We start from the raw sequence: 22,429 nt of genomic DNA, 5'->3' as shown, positions 1-22,429 counted from the left end.
GCCTCTTTATAAATTCAGGCTCTTTGACATCGGTAATAAGGGCCATCTTAGTAGCAAACGGCTCGATATATTCACCTAGTAAGTAAAACGACAAATGTACACTTTTCGCGGGTTTTTCTGCTCTGATACTTAAGACCAGAGTTGGTAAATATCACAGCCGTCATGTGACAATGAGAAAACAGGTCCTCTCACTATCACGAGACGAAACGACCGATCATTAGCTTTTTTGTCATTTTTCAATGATCAAGCACTCATGAGAATAGTTCTTATGCAGTTTTGACGTCAACAATTCTAACTGATGTAGATGAATTTAAGCAAGTAACCATATGTAATCGGTAGAGTGAATATATTTTTAAGGTTTTCTTGGTACAAGTAACTTTAATAGCAATACATGAGCTAGTAATCACGATGATCACAAGACTGTCACGTTCTGTCATAACAAAAAAATCGAAATATGTATGAGTTCGGAGAAGCTCAGAGTGGAAGGAAACAGGTTAGACTATTTTATACAGGAGGAGTAGTCCAAAACCACTACGACAGTATGATTGATAGAACAATAGAAAAATTTTCAACTATAACTCCCACTCAGGTTTGTGATACAGAAGTTATCGATAAGAGAAACCAAAATGATAGAAGTAAGCCTTTAAGTAGGTGCGCAAGCGAAATGAATAAAGTAAGAGAACCAGCAATTTTCAAACAAAAGAATGAAAGAAATCGAAATAATTCTGAATATTCGGTTGAAAGCATAAAAATTGCTAGTTGGAATGTAAGAGGGTGCAAAACATTAACCAAAAGGACCGAAATTGACGGTACGTTAGATGCATATGGAGTAGATGTAGCAGTATTGCAGGAAGCAAATACCCTAGGGAATCAAATACACACAGCGAATTTCACTTGGATGGTGGAAGGCAACCATATTAATAAGGCAAGAGGACTAGCAATTTTAATTAGGAAAGGATCAGGAATAAAAGTTGTTCATATTAAAGAAAGAAAAATAGGCATTATGTGGTGTAAGCTTCTAATAAATGGAATTAATTTAATATTAATAAATGTCCATGCACCTAATGTTAGACAAAATACATTTTTATCTAATCTTAGTGATTTAATATCAAAAGACAAACATAGAAAGAACTTGTTGATCATGGGTGATTTTAATGCACAACTAGGAACAAAAGACATGAGTAGTGAGGACCATAAATATATAGGAAATATGATCGGTCATGATTTCTGTAACGCAAATGGAGAACTGCTCAAATTATTCTTGCATACATCAAAAATTAAAAACGTTTCATCCAAAATAGGGAAGGATATAAAAGTAACTTGGAAATGTAAAGACAAACAAAGTCAAATAGATCATATTCTAGCTCCGCAGTATAACAATTTTAAGATTAAATTTATTAAAGGATATTGGACGCAGGTCAAAACGGACCATAAACTGATTCAAGTTGGCATTTCACTTAAAGATGTAGAAATTCAAGCATCAAAAGCAAAAGAATCATCTCGCATATGTATAGAATTGTTTAAGGATCCAAGTATTAAAAAGAAATATCAGGAAAAAATAAAATCAATTAAAGTAAAACACACAAACAAATATTCGGTAGATCAAAGATACTCAAACCTAGTTAAAAAGATGAAAATAGCCGCTTCTAGCATATTAAGAGTAAGTAAAATCCCAAGTACACCAAAGCGGAGAAAAGCTTTTAATAATTTAAGAGATGCTTTGTGATTTTCCAAGAAACATCCTGACATGCAGAACTATAAATACAAATTAGGTAATCGCAAACAAGAGTTAGCTCAAGCTATAAAAGACCATAAGGAAAAGGAATTATGTTATTCTTTAAACAATTAAACGATTTTGACGTAGAAATGAGAATAAGAAAAACATACAGTTATCTAAAAAAAACTTCAGAAAACAGAAGAACAACAAGGCATCAAAAATTAGTACACGAGTATGGGATAATATTTTGAAGGATTGTCAAGGGCCAGAAATAGATTTTTGTAATGAACACGATTACGTTCCGTTACCAAACCCTCCTACCTTAGATGAAATTAGATTTATAATCAATAAAGGGTGATACGGTCAAAATTTGGTCAAGGGAAAACGCGTGTAAATCGGTGAAATCGTTTATTTAAAAAATCAAATTAAATTTCTTTTTCAAGTTCAATTAGTATAAAATTCAGGAAAAATATTCAGTTAGGCTTCCGCTTTTCCAAATCCGAATTGCCGGGCCTTACGCTTGACCCCTGCCATCAGATTTTGTACAGCCACCTTGTCCACCTTCTTCGCCGCAGAAAGCCAGTTTGCCTTGAACTGCTGCTCGCCCTTAGCAGTTTTTTTGGTCTTCTTTAGGTTCCGCTTGACAATAGCCCAGTATTTCTCAATTGGGCGGAGCTCTGGCGTGTTGGGAGGGTTCTTGTCCTTGGAAACCACCTGCACGTTGTTGGCGGCGTACCACTCCATGGCCTTTTTACCGTAATGGCAAGATGCCAAATCCGGCCAAAACAGTACGGAACAACCGTGTTTCTTCAGGAAAGGCAGCAGACGTTTATTCAAACACTCTTTCACGTAAATTTCTTGGTTGACAGTCCCGGAAGCTATGAAAATGCTGCTTTTTAAGCCACAGGTACAGATGGCTTGCCAAACCAGATATTTCTTTGCGAACTTTGACAGTTTCATGTGCTTGAAAACATCTGCTACCTTTCCCCTTCCTTTTGCCGTATAAAACTCCTGTCCCGGAAGCTACTTGTAGTCGCTTTGACGTAGGTTTCGTCGTCCATTACCACGCAGTCAAACTTCGTCAGCATCGTCGTGTACAGGATCGCGCTTTGGCCGTCGTATTTTGTTTATCATCGCGATTTGGAGTCACTACCTTCTTGTAAGGCTGTGAACCATTTGCCGAGTTAAATTTAACTCGTGGTTAAAAGTGACATTTCGAAAGTTATTTTCTATGTTCGAAAATCCCCGTGCTGTCGATCGACCGGTTTTCGAGCCACGGTTGTCAAAATTTAACTTCTTGTTTGTCAGAAATAACCATGCTCGGATAGCAGGGTTAATCGATAACTTTTCATCTGTCAAATTTTAACCAAAAGTTAAAATAATCCACCAAATGGTTCAGAGCCTAAGTCGATAGTCCGGCTCGTTTTTTGGCTCGATGCACGGTTGTAGACGATACACCCAGCTTATTTGCGGCATCTCGGAGAGAGAGGTTAGGGTTTCGCTTGAAACTACCGGCAACTCTCTTTGTCGTCTCAGCGGCTTCCGGTTTTCGATTTCCCCCCGATCCAGACTTCCTTGCTGTCGACAAACGTTCCCCAAACACTTTAATTACATTTGTAACGGTTGATTTGGCAACTTTTAGCGATTTTGCCAACTTTGCGTGCGAGTAGCTCGGATTTTCGCGATGCGCGAGCAAAATTTTGATACGCTGCTCTTCTTGCTTGGACGGCATTTTGACAACTAAAGAGTGAATTCCAAAATCAAAATAGGAGCAACATTTTACACACACACACCTTCAAAATGAGGGGTGTTCAGGTTTTTTAAATGCAAAATTGAAAGAAATACGTCAAGTTGATATTGACCAAATTTTGACCGTATCACCCTTTACGTCTAGTAATGGAAAAACGCCAGGGCCAGACCGAGTTTATTTAGAATATCTTAAAAATGCAGATCAGAGCACGATAGAAGAGCTAGTTGAAATTATGAAGTTGGTATATGTAGAAAACATAATGCCCAAAGGCTGGAACAAATCGACGCAAATTCCCATTCCAAAAAAGGCAGGAGCTTCAGAAGCCGATCATTTTCGTAGAATATCTCTTTGTAATGTGGCTTATAAAGTATATGCTAAATGGATAGGTAACCAGCTTCGAAAATTCACAGGAGATCCAGGGTTCCATCAAGCAGCATTTACAAGAAGTAGATCAACAGATGATCATATATTCATTGCTAGGCGAGTCATGGAAGAATATTGGAATGCAGGAAACAATCTAATTGTTTTAGCGTTGGATATCAGTAAGGCATTTGATACAGTAAATGTGAAGAGTTTAAGAGAAGTTTTACTTAATTTAAATGTTCCATCTAGATTAGTTGACAGGGTGTTATTATGTGTTAAGAATGAACTCACTAGAGTTTTATGGCAAAACCAATTTTCTAAAGAGTTCAAAAGAGGTAAGGGAATTAAGCAAGGATATCCCCTGTCACATCAACTTTTTAATTATTTAATACAAAATGTTCTTAAAAACGTTGCAAGAGATATTCCTGAATTAGAATTGATAGATGTAGATTGCTTAAAACTGCCGATAATTTTAGCATTTGCCGATGACATATTAATAATAGCAAGAAGTATAAATGAGTTAGAGAATATTCTTAAAGTACTAGAAGAGGAGCTATCCAAAGTAGGTCTTAAAATCAATAGGGAGAAAAGTCAAATTTTAGTCAGATACCCAAATGACAAAGCAGTACAGCCAAACGAATTAATGCTTAATGGAAATGCTTTTAAAACTAGTGAATATATTAAGTATTTAGGAGTTTGTCTGACAGCAACCCTAAACAGGAAATTAACCAATAGGCATAGATCTATAAACGCTTTGAAAACTTCAAGATTAGTAGTAGATTTTTGTACAAGATTTCATCCGAGTTGGGAATTAGGAAAGCTTATATATAATACAGTTTTAGCACCAGCGTTATTATACGGAACTAAGGTAGCGGTATTAACAAAGAAAAACAGGGTGGCACTAGCAAACTACGAAAAAATTATTCTAATGAACATTTTTAATAGCTGTAAAAAACCAAGTAATATGAAATTTAATGCAAGAAAAATTTAAGCAGGAAAAACAATAAATAGACGAGTTAGGGTAGGCAGAATAAGTTATTTTGGACATATCAGAAGAAGAGAGATGAACCATCCACTGCAATTAGCGTATAGATTCAAATTCAACAAGAAACAAGAGGGTAGACCATTAAATCAGGACTTTGATAGATATGAAGAACTTAATATAGAAGAATGGGAAGAACTAGCTAAGGACAAAGAAAAATTAAAAAAAGAAAGTGGAAGAAATTTATAATAATGAGGATAGCGAAATTTCAGATGGTGTATCGGCAGAGGAAGAAGATCGAGGAAAAGGAAATTATAAACACTGGAAGAAAAAAGGATAAGACAGAGAATGTGTAACAAGGACTATTGCAAAAAAAAAACTAATCCTGGTTGTATCTCTTTTTCATTTGCATGCATTCCGGGTGACGAGCGAACATGATGAAGAAGATGGCTTTATCACAGAGCCCCGTCTCGGAACGAGTGGATTGTTGAACGACATGGTCTACGATTCAAAATTGGTTTCTGTAATGATAAGTATCACGATTTTCATCGAAATGTAAGTATTATTGACAATAATCATTACAATCAACTCGTATATACATTGAAATACATAAATAAAAGGGAAGGGACGGTCCAACAGGGCACCCGATTGAAGCGATTTGGACGGGAGAGTGGGAATGCCAACTCCCTGTTGATAACATTTCGTGGATAAAGGGCGGGCTCTTCTCCTCACTCACCTGGGACATCTTCCTGTTTGGGGGCTTGTCTTTTTGACCAATTGGCTGATCAAGTTGCTGGAAGGAGATTCTCTTGTTCCGTAGATGCGTATAGGCCACTTTACTTTGCCTATCGATCTACCCAATCCGTTTTTGGCCCTTCATACAGCGACATGTTGAGGACAATCAGAGGTTATTAAGCTTGATCAAGACAAACAGAGAAGAGAGCCCACTGCTGTCGGACTTAGTTACCGTGCTACAATGGGTGGTAAACCACTATCATGCATCATGCATGCAACAACAAAATCGATGAGATTTTGAAAAAAAATCTCTGTCATCGTTTTCTCATTCGATGATAGTGACAGAAGTATCTCTGTAAATATCGCGTGAGATATTTAATTGAAAATGACATTTGCCAGTCCTGCTTAAGACAAACTGCAACGGTGTGTGGTTCTATATTCGGACAGTATATAGTGTAATAGCAGGAGCATCGATTGACACTGATAACTCGATTTGTTTACATTTGTTACTTTCGACGTAATGCGAATTTGCACTTGATTTAAGAAGATAATGTTAGGTTAGACTTCCACCACCGAATAACCATAGAGGTTAACATGAAATGTCTGCTCAAAGCACACTACTGCCATCTGTCTCCATGTTCGCCGAAAACGTTCAGCTAAGCCACGTATGAGTTGGTTCGTGTCTGATCTATTATAACTTGGTGTTGGTGTTGGCACAAGCTTTTAAGAAAATTCTGTTACAGCGAACCACATTATTTTAATTGATTTCTTCGCCAGTTAGTCGTCTGTCACTTTGTTTGTGGTAGAAGTAACCTATTACCAATCGGTGGAAACTAACAATTTTAAATTAGCTCACTACTTGACTAGCCTCTTGGTCCCAAGCAAACGATTAACGTATCCCATTCTAGTCGAAATTCTAGTACTACGCAATGTTTGTTTTGATTCGCTATGAAAGTTTGATAGATAAAATGAGGGGTTATTGGTTTTTCCTATGTTTCGAGGGGTGAATCGATTAGCTTGGGACCGAAGAGAGTACCAGAGCTGAGCCAAAAAGTTGAGCACGTTATTTCGGGACCTTCTGGTCTTAGAGTTACCTCTATGGTTCTATCTCTTTCACTCTACTCAAAACTGAAATGCATAGAAAAATGACAAAATGATACACTCTTGCACCGAGGGGGGCGACACATCTAAATCTCAATTCAAGAAGCTCAACAAATCTCACACTAGCGAATCAATCTTCGAAACATCTTCAATCATTTCTCGCATCTACTTGCATCGCACATCATCTTTTTGCAGGAAATCTTCAGAATCGTCATCAATCTTCTTTCTATCTACTCAGTGTGCGTGCAGCTAACCACAGCAAAACACAATTTTTCCTGAATCGTAGGTAGAGTCGCCCCCTTCGCTTTGCACACTGTCAAAGAATCATTGTACACAAAAACAACTATGTTCATATCATTCTATTACTGCGAACCACATTATTTTAATTGATTTCTTCACCATTTAGTCGTCTGTCACTTCGTTTGTGCTATTACATCGGTCCTATGTACATATTTTAGATTTTAATATTTGGTAAAACTTTGCCAATTTCAGGACCTCATAAAACCAACAATCAATACGAAACTAACGATTTTAAATTGGCTCACTACTTGACTAGCCTATTGGTCCCAAGCAAACGATTAACGTATCCCATTCTAGTCGAAATTCTAGTACTATGCAATGTTTGTTTTGATTCGCTATGAAAGTTTGACAGATACAATGAGGGGTTAGTGGATTTTTCTATGTTTCGAGGGGTGAATCGATTAGCTTGGGACCGAAGAGAGTACCAGAGCTGAGCCAAAAAGTTGAGCTCGTTTCTTAGGGACCTTCTGATCTTAGAGTTACCTCTATGATAAAACTGCGAATACATAGTCTATTACAGTTGGCTCCTAAGTTGCAATCAGATATGAATATTACAATAAGCACATATGAAGAAATATACATGGTAGCTGAATAAAACGATCCATTTGGTTTGAACTGTCAAAAATTTGTAAACAAACCCGAGCCCGTACCTGATTCTCTACGTAAGTGTAAAGACGTTCCCCTGGGAAGTAATCAGCGTGATAAAAGTTTTGTGATATTGTGATGCTACAGAAATACGGGGAATCGAAGCTTCTCGCAGTTTTCAAGTTGCTGGAGACACAGAAGTCGGTCGGTGAGATAACCAAGCTGCTTGGTGTCAATCGAAAGTTTGTCTGGCGATGCAAAAAACGATTGGAGGATGGAAGTGGAGCTTCAAGAAGACCTGGGTCAGGGAGACCGCGTTCTGTTCGGACACGGGCGTTGATAAAGGCGGTGGGTGGCCAACAAAATTTGTCGGAATCCGGTAAGGTCTATGAATCAAATGGCTAAGGACTATCATGTGTCGCGTATGACGATGCAAACCGTGATTAAAAATGATCATGGCCTCTATCCTTGTAAACTGCAACAATGTCAACTTCTCTCAGAAGCGGCTGGAAAGAAGCAAAATCCCGAAGAAGTGGCTCGCGGATAACCCTGACGTCGTGGTGATTTTTTCGGATGAGAAGCTATTTGACGTAGGCCGCAAATTTAAGCGTCAAAATGACAAATTAGTCTACAGAGCGCAAAAACCAGATTCGGTGATAATTTGAACAGCAGTTGCATCGAATGGGAAGAAATCTCCTGTTTTTCACATTTCAGATGGGGTAAAAATTAATCAGGAGGTATATCTGGACTTTTTATAACAGAAGGTGTTGCCGTGGGTCCAGTCGGAGTTCACAGGCACAGAGATTTGCTTCACCCAAGATTCTGCATCTGCCCACGCAGCCAAACGCGTTCAAGCTTGGTGGCAACATAACTTTGATCATTTTTGGTCGAAGGAAATGTGGCCTCCTTCTTCTCCAGATATTAGCCCGCTAGATTTTGGGATGTGGGACATCGTAGAAAGGGCGACTAATACTATGCCAAGAAACAATAAGGACGCTGTTATGGTAGCTATACAAAGAGCCTGGGACGATATTCTGAAGAAATCGTGCGAGCCAGCTGCTCCAGTGTTGCTGATCGTTTGACGAAGAGTATTCGAGCCAAAAGCCCGAAATTCTCAATATTTAATTTATTCGCATAAAATAGGTGCACATTTTCAGAATTGTCTTGAAATTTTGTTCAGAATTATTTTTTAGTTTCCTCTAAATTCTACTAAAAGTTTGCTTAGGAATTCCCTTAAAATTATACACTTAATTCCTTTGGAATTGTACTCTCAAATTCGATTCCCTTTATGTTTTTCACAGATCTTGGGATCTTTATCAAATTCTACTTTGAATCTGAACTCACATAAGTGACTTGGAGTGAATGTTTAAAATATATAAAGGGTGATACGGTCAAAATTTGGTCAAGGGAAAACGCGTGTAAATCGGTGAAATCGTTTATTTAAAAAATCAAATTAAATTTCTTTTTCAAGTTCAATTAGTATAAAATTCAGGAAAAATATTCAGTTAGGCTTCCGCTTTTCCAAATCCGAATTGCCGGGCCTTACGCTTGACCCCTGCCATCAGATTTTGTACAGCCACCTTGTCCACCTTCTTCGCCGCAGAAAGCCAGTTTGCCTTGAACTGCTGCTCGCCCTTAGCAGTTTTTTTGGTCTTCTTTAGGTTCCGCTTGACAATAGCCCAGTATTTATCAATTGGGCGGAGCTCTGGCGTGTTGGGAGGGTTCTTGTCCTTGGGAACCACCTGCACGTTGTTGGCGGCGTACCACTCTATGGCCTTTTTACCGTAATGGCAAGATGCCAAATCCGGCCAAAACAGTACGGAACAACCGTGTTTCTTCAGGAAAGGCAGCAGACGTTTATTCAAACACTCTTTCACGTAAATTTCTTGGTTGACAGTCCCGGAAGCTATGAAAATGCTGCTTTTCAAGCCACAGGTACAGATGGCTTGCCAAACCAGATATTTCTTTGCGAACTTTGACAGTTTCATGTGCTTGAAAACATCTGCTACCTTTCCCCTTCCTTTGGCCGTATAAAACTCCTGTCCCGGAAGCTGCTTGTAGTCGGCTTTGACGTAGGTTTCGTCGTCCATTACCACGCAGTCAAACTTCGTCAGCATCGTCGTGTACAGCCTCCGGGATCGCGCTTTGGCCGTCGTATTTTGTTTACCATCGCGATTTGGAGTCACTACCTTCTTGTAAGTCGATAGTCCGGCTCGTTTTTTGGCTCGATGCACGGTTGTAGACGATACACCCAGCTTATTTGCGGCATCTCGGAGAGAGAGGTTAGGGTTTCGCTTGAAACTACCGGCAACTCTCTTTGTCGTCTCAGCGGCTTCCGGTTTTCGATTTTCCCCCGATCCAGACTTCCTGGCTGTCGACAAACGTTCCCCAAACACTTTAATTACATTTGTAACGGTTGATTTGGCAACTTTTAGCGATTTTGCCAACTTTGCGTGCGAGTAGCTCGGATTTTCGCGATGCGCGAGCAAAATTTTGATACGCTGCTCTTCTTGCTTGGACGGCATTTTGACAACTGAAGAGTGAATTCCAAAATCAAAATAGGAGCAACATTCTACACACACACACCTTCAAAATGAGGGGTGTTCAGGTTTTTTAAATGCAAAATTGAAAGAAATACGTCAAGTTGATATTGACCAAATTTTGACCGTATCACCCTTTAAGAGTTCTTTCTAAACCTCCCTTTAATTTTCTCTGAAATTCCCCTGGTGTTATCCCTGACATTCATTAAAAAATCTAAAATTTTATCAAAATTCCTTTGAAACAAAAAATCTAGTCCGATCTTTAACATTTTCAAAAGCCCAATTTTTTTTTTTTTTCAAAAAAATAGATAACTTATTTTTTTTTCAATTAGTCATCGAAATTCACAGGTTTTTCCCGGTTTTCCAAAGTAATTCCCTGTTCACAGGTCACCCTGCTCATCCCATACCTGCCCTATATCATCCGATCGACTCTCTATGTACAAGCTAGCGAGATATATGGTCGGATTCGTGCAAGACTGGCACCAATCAAAATCTGTGAATTTTCACAATCAACGCTTCGGAGATAAACTAGCCCGTAGAAAAAAATCTCCGATATAAAGTTAAAAAAAATCAACGTTTGAAATGTTGGGTTTAAAAAACCTTCTGCATTTCTGTGTTAAGTTTAATCCTTTCCTTTCCATTGGACTGAATCGAGTGTGAATCATTAATTCTATCAAATATCAGATCAAAACTAAACAGTCCCACGATTTATACAGTTTTTTATTTGAGGTGAACCCATTTGTAATGCAAAACTAGGTTTACTTTTTTGAACTATGACCATTGCATGAAATCGAAAATCACATGTCAAATCGGACAATATATAGATGGATAGATGCAAATTGAGCTTAATGCAAAAACAGCTCGTTGCAGAGAGGTGAATCTCCTTCCACCCACCGCTGGTTATCAAGGTGATCCATTCATTACGCCGTCCGCTGAGAGGAATTTTTTGTTTATTTGTTTATCTGTTGTTTCATCTTCGATAAAAAATAAAAATCGTACAGACTACTTTACCTAATATTCTTAATCCTATATTTAAAAGTACTTTTGCTAATCACAAAATCGAAATCTTCGTTTTTTTTTTTTTTTTTTTTTTTTTTAACTCTTTATTTGTTCTAAATTCAAAATAAATTACATTTCATTTTTAACCTAGGTGCTCCAGTTACTACAGTAACTTACCAGCCTTAATTGTTATGATATATATCTAAGTGTTTTTACATTGTTCCTGTCTTGGCAATTCAGTATTTTAAACAGGTTTTTTAAACCTGCATGTCAGTATAACAATTGATAGCTTAAAACTAAATAACTAAAACTAAATCTTGTCTAAGTATAAAGGGGATTAATCGTTGCAATTGAGGATTGTAACGATTTTTGCCGGAAATTATTAATTATTTTGTTGGACATTTGTGCTAAAGTCTCAACATTCGAAATTCTATGTACTTCGGTAGTACTGTACCAGGGAGGCAACTTCAAAATCATCTTCAGAATTTTGTTCTGAATCCTTTGAAGTGCTTTTTTCCTGGTAGTGCAACAACTAGACCATATTGGCACAGCGTAAAGCATGGCTGGTCTAAAAACTTGTTTAAATATTAGAAGTTTATTCGTCAGGCAAAGTTTGGATTTCCTGTTAATAAGAGGATACAAACATTTTATATATTTGTTACATTTGGCTTGAATGCCCTCAATGTGATCTTTAAAAGTTAATTTTTGGTCAAGTATTAATCCAAGATATTTCACTTGGTTTGACCAGGAAATTGGAACTCCGTTTATAGTGACTATGTGACTACTACTAGGTTTCAAAAAGGAAGCTCTAGGCTTATGTGGAAATATTATAAGTTGAGTTTTGGAAGCGTTGGGAGAAAACTTCTATTTTTGTAAATAGGAAGAGAAAATATCTAAACTTTTCTGCAGTCTGCTGCAAATAACACGAAGACTTCTTCCTTTAGCGGAAATGTCTGTGTCATCAGCGAACAAAGATTTGAGGCAAATCAGGGAGGTCCGAAGTGAAAATGTTATACAATATAGGCCCAAGAATGCTACCCTGAGGAACTCCTGCTCTAACAGGTAGTCGATTAGATTTGGAATTTTGATAATTTACCTGCAGAGTTCTGTCAGTTAAATAATTTTGAACTAATTTCATAATGTAAAGTGGAAAATTAAACTTTTTCAATTTAGCAATCAAACCTTCATGCCAAACACTGTCGAATGCTTTTTCTATGTCTAGAAGAGCAACTCCAGTTGAGTGGCCTTCAGATTTGTTTGAACGAATTAAATTGGTAACTCTCAAGAGTTGATGAGTAGTTGAATGCCCATGGCGAAATCCAAACTGCTCATCTGCAAAAATTGAGTTCGTATTGATGTGAAGCATCATTCTATTCAAAATTATTTTTTCAAAAAGTTTACTTATTGAAGAAAGCAAACTTATTGGACGGTAGCTAGAAGCTTCAGCTGGATTTTTATCCGGCTTCAAAATTGGAACAACCTTTGCATTTTTCCATTTATCAGGAAAGTATGCCAAATGGAAACATCTGTTAAATAATTTTACCAAGAAAGACAAGGTACTCTCTGGGAGTTTTTTGATGAGGATATAGAATATTCCATCATAGCCTGGAGCTTTCATATTTTGAAATTATTTAGTTATAGACCTTACTTCGTCCAAATCAGTCCCCCAGGAATCATCAAAAATATTTTCCCGAGAGAAAATATTCCGAAAATCCCGAGCAACCTGATTCTCAATAGGACTTGTGAAAACTTTTCGTAGTTGGGCTACATCAGCCACTCGACTGTAATTTATTTTAATTAGGTTTGAACAACAATCGTAAAAAGAAACATCAAATTAACTTACAAATTGGTTTTCAACCAGCTACCGGGATCGCACTAACGGATCGTGTTTTTAGCTTCAGTATGACTTTCGCTAGTTTTTCTCTTTACGCAAGATATTGTTCGTCACAGGGTTCTCCTACTGTACTCCTAGCTAGATTGTATCAAATTTTAGGTTATAAAATCAAATTTCAGTTTAGAATAACAGATTTACCTGTTCTTAGGAATTTATACGATGAATAATATAAGAACTAGGAGATGAATCAACTTATCTTAGTTTTGAAAGTATTAATAACGAAATATAGTTAAATTTAATTAGACTTATCAATCGATTGCACGCTTTTAACTTTTTGCTTTTGTTTTGATCTTGCATGACAGTAAAAGTGTAGCATTCTTGGCTGCGTCGCGTCAGCCGAGGCGTCGGCTTTTATTATCGAAAGGGCCTATAGCTTGCACGGCGCAACACCCCACCCCGTAATACCTAATGTTGAATTGGTCTTGCTATTCTCCTGCACGTCCAGCAAAGCCACCTTGATCGCCGGTCGGCTAAGTATCCCTGAATCTGTTTTAACGTCTACCTTCCTAACCTGCCCATCTGCGCCTGAATATGCTTTAATCACACGTCCCCGTAGCCAGCCGTTGCGGACAGTTTCATCAACTATGATGACCAGGTCACCTTCCTGAAGAGGACGTACTTCAGTGAACCATTTAGTCCTTCGGGCGATAGTCGGTAGGTATGCTTGGATCCAACGCTTCCAAAACTGGTCCAACAGGTGCTGCATCAGTTTCCAATTAGTCCTCAATGATACTTCACCGTCGATCGGAATTCTGGCAGAGTTGTTGACCCCACTGGAATCCATCAACAAAAAGTTGTTGGGCGTCAAGACCTCTTGGTTCGGCTCATCGAGGGGAACGAATGTTAATGGATGGGAATTAACGATCATCTCAGCTTCCATCAGGAACGTCGCCAACTCTTCATCATCAAGTTTGTCGCGATGGGACAATACCTTGAAAGCGTCCTTTACAGAACGAACCTTTCGTTCCCATACTCCTCCCATGTGGGGAGCTGATGGTGGATTAAAATTCCACTTTGTGTCAGCGTTAGTAAAAGTGTTTGCTACTTTACGGTTGATGCTTCTGATTTCCTGTGCCAGCTCTCGCGCAGCACCTCGGAAATTTGTACCATTGTCACTGAAGATCTCTTGAGGCGACCCCCTTCGTGCAATGAAACGACGTATGGCCATCTTACAAGACCCGGTCGACAATGAATGCACGACCTCTAAGTGAACTGCTCTTACTGTTAGGCACGTAAACAGTGCCACCCAGCGTTTCACGTTTGTCCGGCCCCTTTTTATAATGATCGGCCCAAAATAATCAAGTCCTACGAATGTGAAAGGTCGCACGTATGGTTGTACTCTGGGTTGCGGAAGAGCTGCCATCTTTGGTGCGCGCGGAGTTGCATAGTAAACACGACACCACATACATCGCTTGATCACCTGTTTCACGACGGAACGAAGTTTCGGAATATAGTATCGCTGTCGCAACTCATTTACAATGGTTTCCACATTGGCATGTGCGTATCTTTGGTGATACCGCATAACTAGCAGCTCTGTGACGTGGCCTTGTTTTGGAAGCACAATGGGATTCCGAAAGTTGAAAGCATAATACGCTGCCTCGGGGTCGATACGGCTTTGCATGCGAACGATTCCATCGGCATCAATGAATGGCGATAACTTAGCCAAGCAGCTTGATTTTTCCAACCGAATACGTTCGTCCGGAGGTAAAGTAGCATTCCTTTTCAATGTAGCAAGTTCCTTAGGAAATTCTTGTGCCTGGACCATCTTCCACATACTCTTTTCCGCAGCATCATAATCTTCTTGCGTCAGGATTACCTCACCATTTTCAGAAGAACTCCTCTCCTTGAGACGACAGCATCTTCCAAAGTGATGAAGGTAGGCCAACATCTTCAGCAACGGATCTAGATTCGAGAACTTCGTGAGATCCACTATTAGGTCGCTTGATACTGCCTGATGTACATTGACCAACTTAAGTTCCTCTGGCGGCTCAATTATCTCTGGTTCTTCGTGGTCCCACTCGTTTTCCGGCAGATATAGAAAATCTGGTCCCATGTACCACTCGCTTTTCGGTGCGAAATCAGGTCCGTGGCCCCACTTGGTCGCCTTGTCAGCTACGTTCATTGATGACCTTACCCAGTGCCACTCGTTTAGCTCGCTCTCGGATAGTATTTCTACAACCCTTAGTGCCACATATTGTCGATACTTGCGTGGATCTGCATGTAGCCACGAAAGAACAGTTGTTGAATCCGTCCACAAGAAGCGCTTGTAAATAGGGAGTGTGATTCTTTTCAACCATCTTCATGAGCCTTACCCCTATCACAGCGGCATTCAACTCACTGCGTGGCGTAGATAGTGGTTTTAATGGTACAACTTTCGCTTTGGCAGCAACCAGTGCGCATCTCGGTATTCCTTGATCTACAATGCGAAAATAGGCCACACCTCCGTACGCTATGTTTCCAGCGTCCACAAAAACGTGGAGCTGAAGGGAATCGTAGCTCCCCGGATCATAGTTGGGAAAGTAGCAGCGTGGTACTGAAACGCTCTTTAGCTGCGGAGCCAACAGCACCCACCGTCGCCAATTTGCAAAATCCTTGTCGATGATTGGATCATCCCACTTGACACCAGATCGCCAAATATCCTGTAGCAGTGCCCGACCGTGAACTGTGTAGTTTGAAATTATGCCGAGCGGATCGAAATAGCTCATCACCACGCGCAAAACTTGGCGTTTGGTTGGAACAACATTACCCGTCATAAGAGGGAGTAGGTCCTCACGAAATTGTGCCGAAAATACGAACACATCTTCTTCAGTCATCCACGTCATGCCTAGAACTCGTTCCGTAGGTGTTGACTTCTCTGCAGTAAAGTTCTTCACTCCGTCGTGGCATTCTTCTCCAACTCTTCGCAAAATTTCTTCAGAATTTGACTGCCAATTCCTGAGTTCGAAACCAGCTTTCAGGTTGATCTTGCGAACGTCCAACGCCAATTTCACTGCTTCGTCGATGGTATCTTTGCTATCCAGGTAATCATCTACATACACATTGTTGACGATAGCCTCAGCCGCTTCTGGATGAGTGTCTTTGAACTCGGAGGCATTTAGATTTTTAATATATTGCGCCGAACACGGCGAACACGTAGCCCCGAAAGTGGCCACGTCTAGTATGTACGCAGTGGGTGCTGAGTGAGGATCAAAACGATATAAGAATCGTTGCACTTGACGATCGGCCAACATGATCAGAAACTGGTGAAACATCTGGCGAATATCACCAGACACAGCGTACTGTCGCTGGCGGAATTGGCATAGAACTGCTAGAAGTGGTTTTAGTAGGTCAGGACCAGCCAAAAGAAGTGAGTTTAGTGATATTCCATTCACAGTGGCCGCAGCGTCCCACACTACGCGTACTTTGCCGGGCTTGCGACGATTCCGTACCACTCCCAATGGCAAATACCAGATACGCTTAGGATCAGAGTTTTGTAATTCCTCCTCGGTCACTTTGTGGGCATACCCAAGCTTCAGGTATTCCAGAATCAAGTTGTCAACTTTCTCCTTTAGTTCGGGTTCTTTCAACAATTTCTTCTCGAGACATATGAGCCGCTTTTCCGCCATCTTATAATTATCTGGAAATTCAATGTCGTCGCTTTTCCAGAGTAAGCCAGTCTCAAATCTTCCGGATGGTGTGCGCTTAGTTGTGTCTTGTAGAATTTTCCTAGCGCGACAGTCATCTGCTGACTCCAAAGCAGGCAAGCCCTCTACTCCAAGATTTTCCACAGCGAAGTAATCTTTCACCAATTCATCCAAAAAATCGTCCTGTGAACAGCTGCACGTGTGGACCATTAGACAGGTCGGTCCGTTCAGCTCACGCATTCCACCGAATATGGTCCAGCCAAGTCGAGTTTTGGTAGCGACTGGCTCTCCTGTTCGTCTCTCACGTCGTGCCAAGGTTAATTTCAATTTGGCATTGTCCAGGCCAATTAGTATACGAGGTACTGCGTTGGTGTAACTTTCGATTGGCAAATTTTGCAAGTGTGGAAATTGGTGACACAACTGCTCGTAGTCCAAACTCTGCCGAGGGAGATCGAGATTCCCGACAGTCCGCACATCGGACATCTCATACTGGGATCCATTACAAACGTTGGAGATGTTTAACTTTACCCGACGTGAGTCAGTTTCCTTTCTGGTTACATTTCCTGTCCATTGTAGGCACAAGGGACTCTTCTCACCTTCCAGATTTAATTCGTCAGCCAAACCTTTTTCCAGCAGCGTAAGGCTCGATCCGTCATCCAAAAAAGCGAACGTCGTAACAGTTTTCCCAGCGCCATACAATGTTACCGGAAGAATTCTGAACAAAGTGGATCCATGAGTGTTACGGTGAGTTGATACTAACCCGGACGATACTGGCTCGTTCTCCTTTCGTACTGTGATGTCAGAATGCAACAATTTATTATGCATTTCCTCGCATCCATTTACTCCACATGATTCCTTTGTTCTGCACGGCCACTTACCATGGCCTACTAAGCATCGCTTGCACAACTTATGCTGATCCACCAACTTATGCCTTTCATCTACAGTAGATCCCCTGAACTTATCGCAATCACGGAGTTTATGCTGCGTCCGATTACACGCTGGGCAGGGCTTCGGCTCGTATTTTGGCTTTGGCTCGTCTGTTGATGGTTTCATCCTGGATTCTTCCTCAGTAGTATGAGCGTTGACATAACTCGATATGTCTTTCTTCTTCCCCTTCTTATCTTCCAACTGGACCAACTCGGACGATAGCGAAACATGACATGCAGCGGTTCTAATCGAAGACACGTACTTGCTGAATGCTTTTAATGAAACGTCACCGGTTCGTTGGGTGTGGAGTCCCCACTCGAGTCGGAGGTTCGGTGGAAGTTTGGCTACCAGCTCTGATAGCAACATCGGGTTAGATAGATGACTTTCCATCTGCGCGGCTTCGACATACGTAACAAGGTTACAGACCTCACGCCCAAATGTGACTAAGGTATCCAGTTTGTTTATGTTTGGGTGGGGGGCATTTCTCACTTTTAACAAAAGGCAATGCACTAACTGTTCGGGGCGTCCACACTCGTCACGTAATGTTTCGATAATATTTGGAACTGCTGCTGGCAAAGTGAGGATGCTTTGAACCTTTTCTCTAGCATTTCCGACCAGACATTTTTGCAGCCTAGCCAGGTTCTCATCCGGCTGGATCCCACACAGTTGCGTCGTCGTCTCAAAGGCTTGCACAAACATCGGCCATTCGAGTGGATCGCCGGAAAATTTTGGCAGTTCTCTAGGCACCACCTGTCGTGCGGCGAGTTGTTGTGCACTGATTACTCCTACTGGCTCGTACGTAGACTGTTGTTGCATTGGGTAGAACTGTTGAGCAACTGGTTGCTGCCAAGAACTTGGTCCGTACTGTGCTTGAGGCAAGGCTTGAGGTGGATGCGGTGGCTGGTTATATATTGGAGGTTTGACGTTTTGTTTTTGTTTGTTCGTTCGTGACTCGAAGATGGCCCGTGGTGGAACAGTCGATGGGGAAACATTCCATGGTTGTTTTATTGCTTGTTGTTGGTCGTAAATTTGTCGATGCAGAACTGGTTGAAAATCATCTTGGTGCTGATAACCTGCTCCATGGCTTGCTGGTGGAATCAGCGGCCGAGAATAGTCCCAGGTTCGATTGTCTATTTCCCATTCATCAGCGTGTCGGGGTGGGATAATCGGGGGAACAGTCGGCCGAGTAACGACTGGTTGAGCAACGTTTCGACGACGATCAATTTCACCCTCGATTGTATGTCGAGGTAACGGAACAGGTAGGTGAACATTCCGGCGGTCTTGTGCAGCTTCATGTTCCACGGTGCGCAGTGGCTGAACTGGAAGCATAAACCCTACGCGATGTTCGTTAAAGGCTTGTCGCTGCGCTTCACGCACTGATCGTAGGTTCCTCGGCGGCGCAGGATTTGATATTTCCTCATTCTCCGAACGGTTTTCTGGACCGGTTGGTTTCCATATGCGGGAATACAACGGGTTAGATTGACCATGAATGGGAGTTGGTGGAAAACAATGCTGCTGGCTTCGGAAAGAATGAATTGACGGTGGATAGGCCAAATGCGACAGGCTGGTTTTCTCTTGTTCCTGTTGCTCTTGAATCTGGTCAAAGTGCTCAATTGTTTCCACTTGACGATTTCGCTGGTCAGTTGCTTGTGACGGTATGGGTGTGGAGGTTCTAATACGTTCCACATTCGCTCCTCCAGCCGCTACTTCCAATGACTGATTCTGCTCATCAATCCAGTCCTGCAGTGAGGTTTGTCGACTAGAACAACTCCCATAACTCACGACGGTGGATGTTTCTACCCTCTCCGACTCAATTTCTGCTTCGAGTTTGTGTTTCAGAGCCAGGTATGCACGCTCTCTCTCTGCTTGCGCCATCTGAATGCGATCTTCCAATGATTTTGCTTCCTCTAGTTGTCTGAGACGTAGTCGAACGTTAGAGTCAGCTGATCTGCACGATCTGACAGATGTGCGGCACTCGTTGCAACTTCTGCAGACCCATGATCTTTCATTGATAGAAGCCTGCACTCCGGCACACTCAAAGTGCCACCAATTGTTGCATTGGTCACAAGCAACCATATTGTCGTAATGATCGGATCGATCGCATCCTTTACAACCCTGTGACGATGCCATTACGCTTGAAAAGAATTCACGCCGTACGTTACGGTGCAATTTTCGAGTTTGTGAAAACTTTTCGTAGTTGGGCTACATCAGCCACTCGACTGTAATTTATTTTAATTAGGTTTGAACAACAATCGTAAAAAGAAACATCAAATTAACTTACAAATTGGTTTTCAACCAGCTACCGGGATCGCACTAACGGATCGTGTTTTTAGCTTCAGTATGACTTTCGCTAGTTTTTCTCTTTACGCAAGATATTGTTCGTCACAGGGTTCTCCTACTGTACTCCTAGCTAGATTGTATCAAATTTTAGGTTATAAAATCAAATTTCAGTTTAGAATAACAGATTTACCTGTTCTTAGGAATTTATACGATGAATAATATAAGAACTAGGAGATGAATCAACTTATCTTAGTTTTGAAAGTATTAATAACGAAATATAGTTAAATTTAATTAGACTTATCAATCGATTGCACGCTTTTAACTTTTTGCTTTTGTTTTGATCTTGCATGACAGTAAAAGTGTAGCATTCTTGGCTGCGTCGCGTCAGCCGAGGCGTCGGCTTTTATTATCGAAAGGGCCTATAGCTTGCACGGCGCAACAGGACTAGTAAGACCCAAACTGAAATTATGGGAACTCTCGAATTGCTTAGCAAGTTTCTGAGCTTTTTCCAAATTTGTGATCAAAATTTTACCACCTTCTTTAAGCGCTGGAATTGGCTTTTGAGGTTTTTTCAAAATTTTTGTGAGTTTCCAAAAGGGTTTGGAACTTGGGTCTAATTTAGAAACATTATTTTCAAAAGTTTTGTTCCTCAGGGCAGAGAATCGCTTTTTAATTTGTTTTTGCAAATCCCGCCAGATAACTTTCATGGCAGGATCGCGTGTTCTTTGAAATTGTCTCCTACGGACATTTTTAAGACGGATCAAGAGCTGAAGATCATCGTCTATTATAATTGAATCGAATTTAACCTCGCATTTTGGTACTGAGGCAGCTCTTGCTTCAACTATAGAAGTAGTCAGAGATTCAAGAGCATAATTAATTTCATCTTTGGTTTGCAAAGGAATGTTTGGATCGAAGTTATATTCCATAAATGTTCGATATTGCTCCCAATCAGCTCTATGGTAATTGAAAGTAGAGCTGTTGGGATTAGAAATTATTTCTTGGGATATTTCAAAAGTTACTGGAAGGTGATCAGAACCGAAGTCAGCATGGGTAACCAATTGGCTACAAAGATGACATGAATCAGTTAAGACCAAATCAATAGTTGAGGGATTTCTTGCAGAAGAAAAGCATGTTGGGCTGTTTGGATATTGAATAGTGTAATAACCTGCAGAACAATCATCAAACAGAATATTACCATTGGAATTGCTTTGAGCATTATTCCATGAGCGGTGTTTTGCATTAAAATCACCAATAATGAAGAATTTAGACCTATGACGGGTAAGTTTCTGGATCGAAATCTTCGTTAGTATCGTTAAAAGCTCGCAGACAAGCGTCGAATGGATTGTTGAAACCGTCACCAGTCCGGTGAGCCAGCACAGCGACAAATTGTGAGCTCCTCAACTGTCGGGGTGGAACGTATAGAGGGACATCCTGTAGTAGTTGAGGACAATCAATGTTGCCACGCAGTAAGTCGAAAATAACTAGTTGCAGAATGTTTGTGCGCCTAGCACGTAAAGTTTTCAAATCAATCAGCATACAGCGTGCAGTGTAGTCAGGCAGATTTAGCGGGTCGTTCCATTGAAGGTTGCGCAGCGCGAATCGAATGAAAACCTTCTGAATTCTTTCGACTATGATGATCAGCGATGCGTGATAAGGTGTCCAGACAGAGGCCGCGTATTCCAGGATGCTACGTACCAAAGTACAGAACAATGTTTTTTGTGCAAAAATGTCTGTAAACTGCCACGTATAGCGTCGAATGCATCCAAGAACCGTAGAAGCTTTAACCGTGACTGGTGCAACATGTTCGTTGAATCTTAACTTCGAGTCAATAGTAACACCAAGATCACAAATTGAGGTAACACGCCCTAATGACACGGATCCAATTGTGTATTGGTGGTTGACGGTGGTGCTCCGACGGGAAAACGATATCACCTTGCATTTTCCTATGTTGACACTCATACCATATTTTTGGCACCATAGGAGTAGCCCATTTATGTCATTTTGCAGGGCGAGGCAGTCGAGTACGGTCGCGATGACTCTGAACATCTGAAGGCACAGATCGTTAACGAAAAGGACAAACAGCATTGGGCCGAGCACACTTCCTTGCGGTACTCCCGAAGTAATTGCAAAGGCCTTCGAGCGTGCAGAATTGATCGAAACGAAGGAATGGCGGTCGTTCAAGTAAGAGAGAATCCAATCAACTAACCAAGTAGGGAATCGAATAGCTCTTAATTTTTCTATGGTATTAGCATAGAGGTAACTCTAAGACCACTGGGTCCCGAAGAAAATCATTATTATTTTTGGCTCACTCAGTACCAGAACAACGGTCCCAAGCAGTCCCAAGCTATTTCACTCACCCCTGCATGTTCTGCATGAATCCACACATCCCTGATGTTATCTGTCAAACTTTCATAGCGAATCAAAACAAACATTGCGTAGTACTAGAATTTCGACTAGAATAGGGTACGTTAATCGTTTGCTTGGGACCAATAGGCTACTAAAGTGGTGAGCAAATTTAAAATCGTTAGTTTCGTATTGATTGTTGGTATTAGTGTAGCACAGCAAATTTGTAGTAGTAGAGCGGTGCTGGACAAACCCATGCTTGAACTCCGATATTATAGGTTGAACCACAT

General features: G+C 40.8%; 1 protein-coding gene across 1 annotated transcript in view; it reads right to left on the bottom strand.

Moving 5' to 3' along the window:
- Positions 1-22,429, bottom strand: part of RecQ4 (RecQ4 helicase) — a 394,445-nt gene that overhangs the window by 145,087 nt on the left and 226,929 nt on the right. The gene's annotated exons all lie outside the window — the stretch shown is intronic.

Source organism: Ochlerotatus camptorhynchus, unplaced genomic scaffold (assembly GCF_037179485.1).
Source record: "Ochlerotatus camptorhynchus isolate MF236.1 unplaced genomic scaffold, CSIRO-AGI_Acam_v1.1 ptg000330l, whole genome shotgun sequence".
In the NCBI taxonomy this organism is placed as follows: domain Eukaryota; kingdom Metazoa; phylum Arthropoda; class Insecta; order Diptera; family Culicidae; genus Ochlerotatus; species Ochlerotatus camptorhynchus.
Note: the sequence above shows the minus strand (reverse complement) of the source record. Positions and strands in the feature narration are given on the sequence as shown.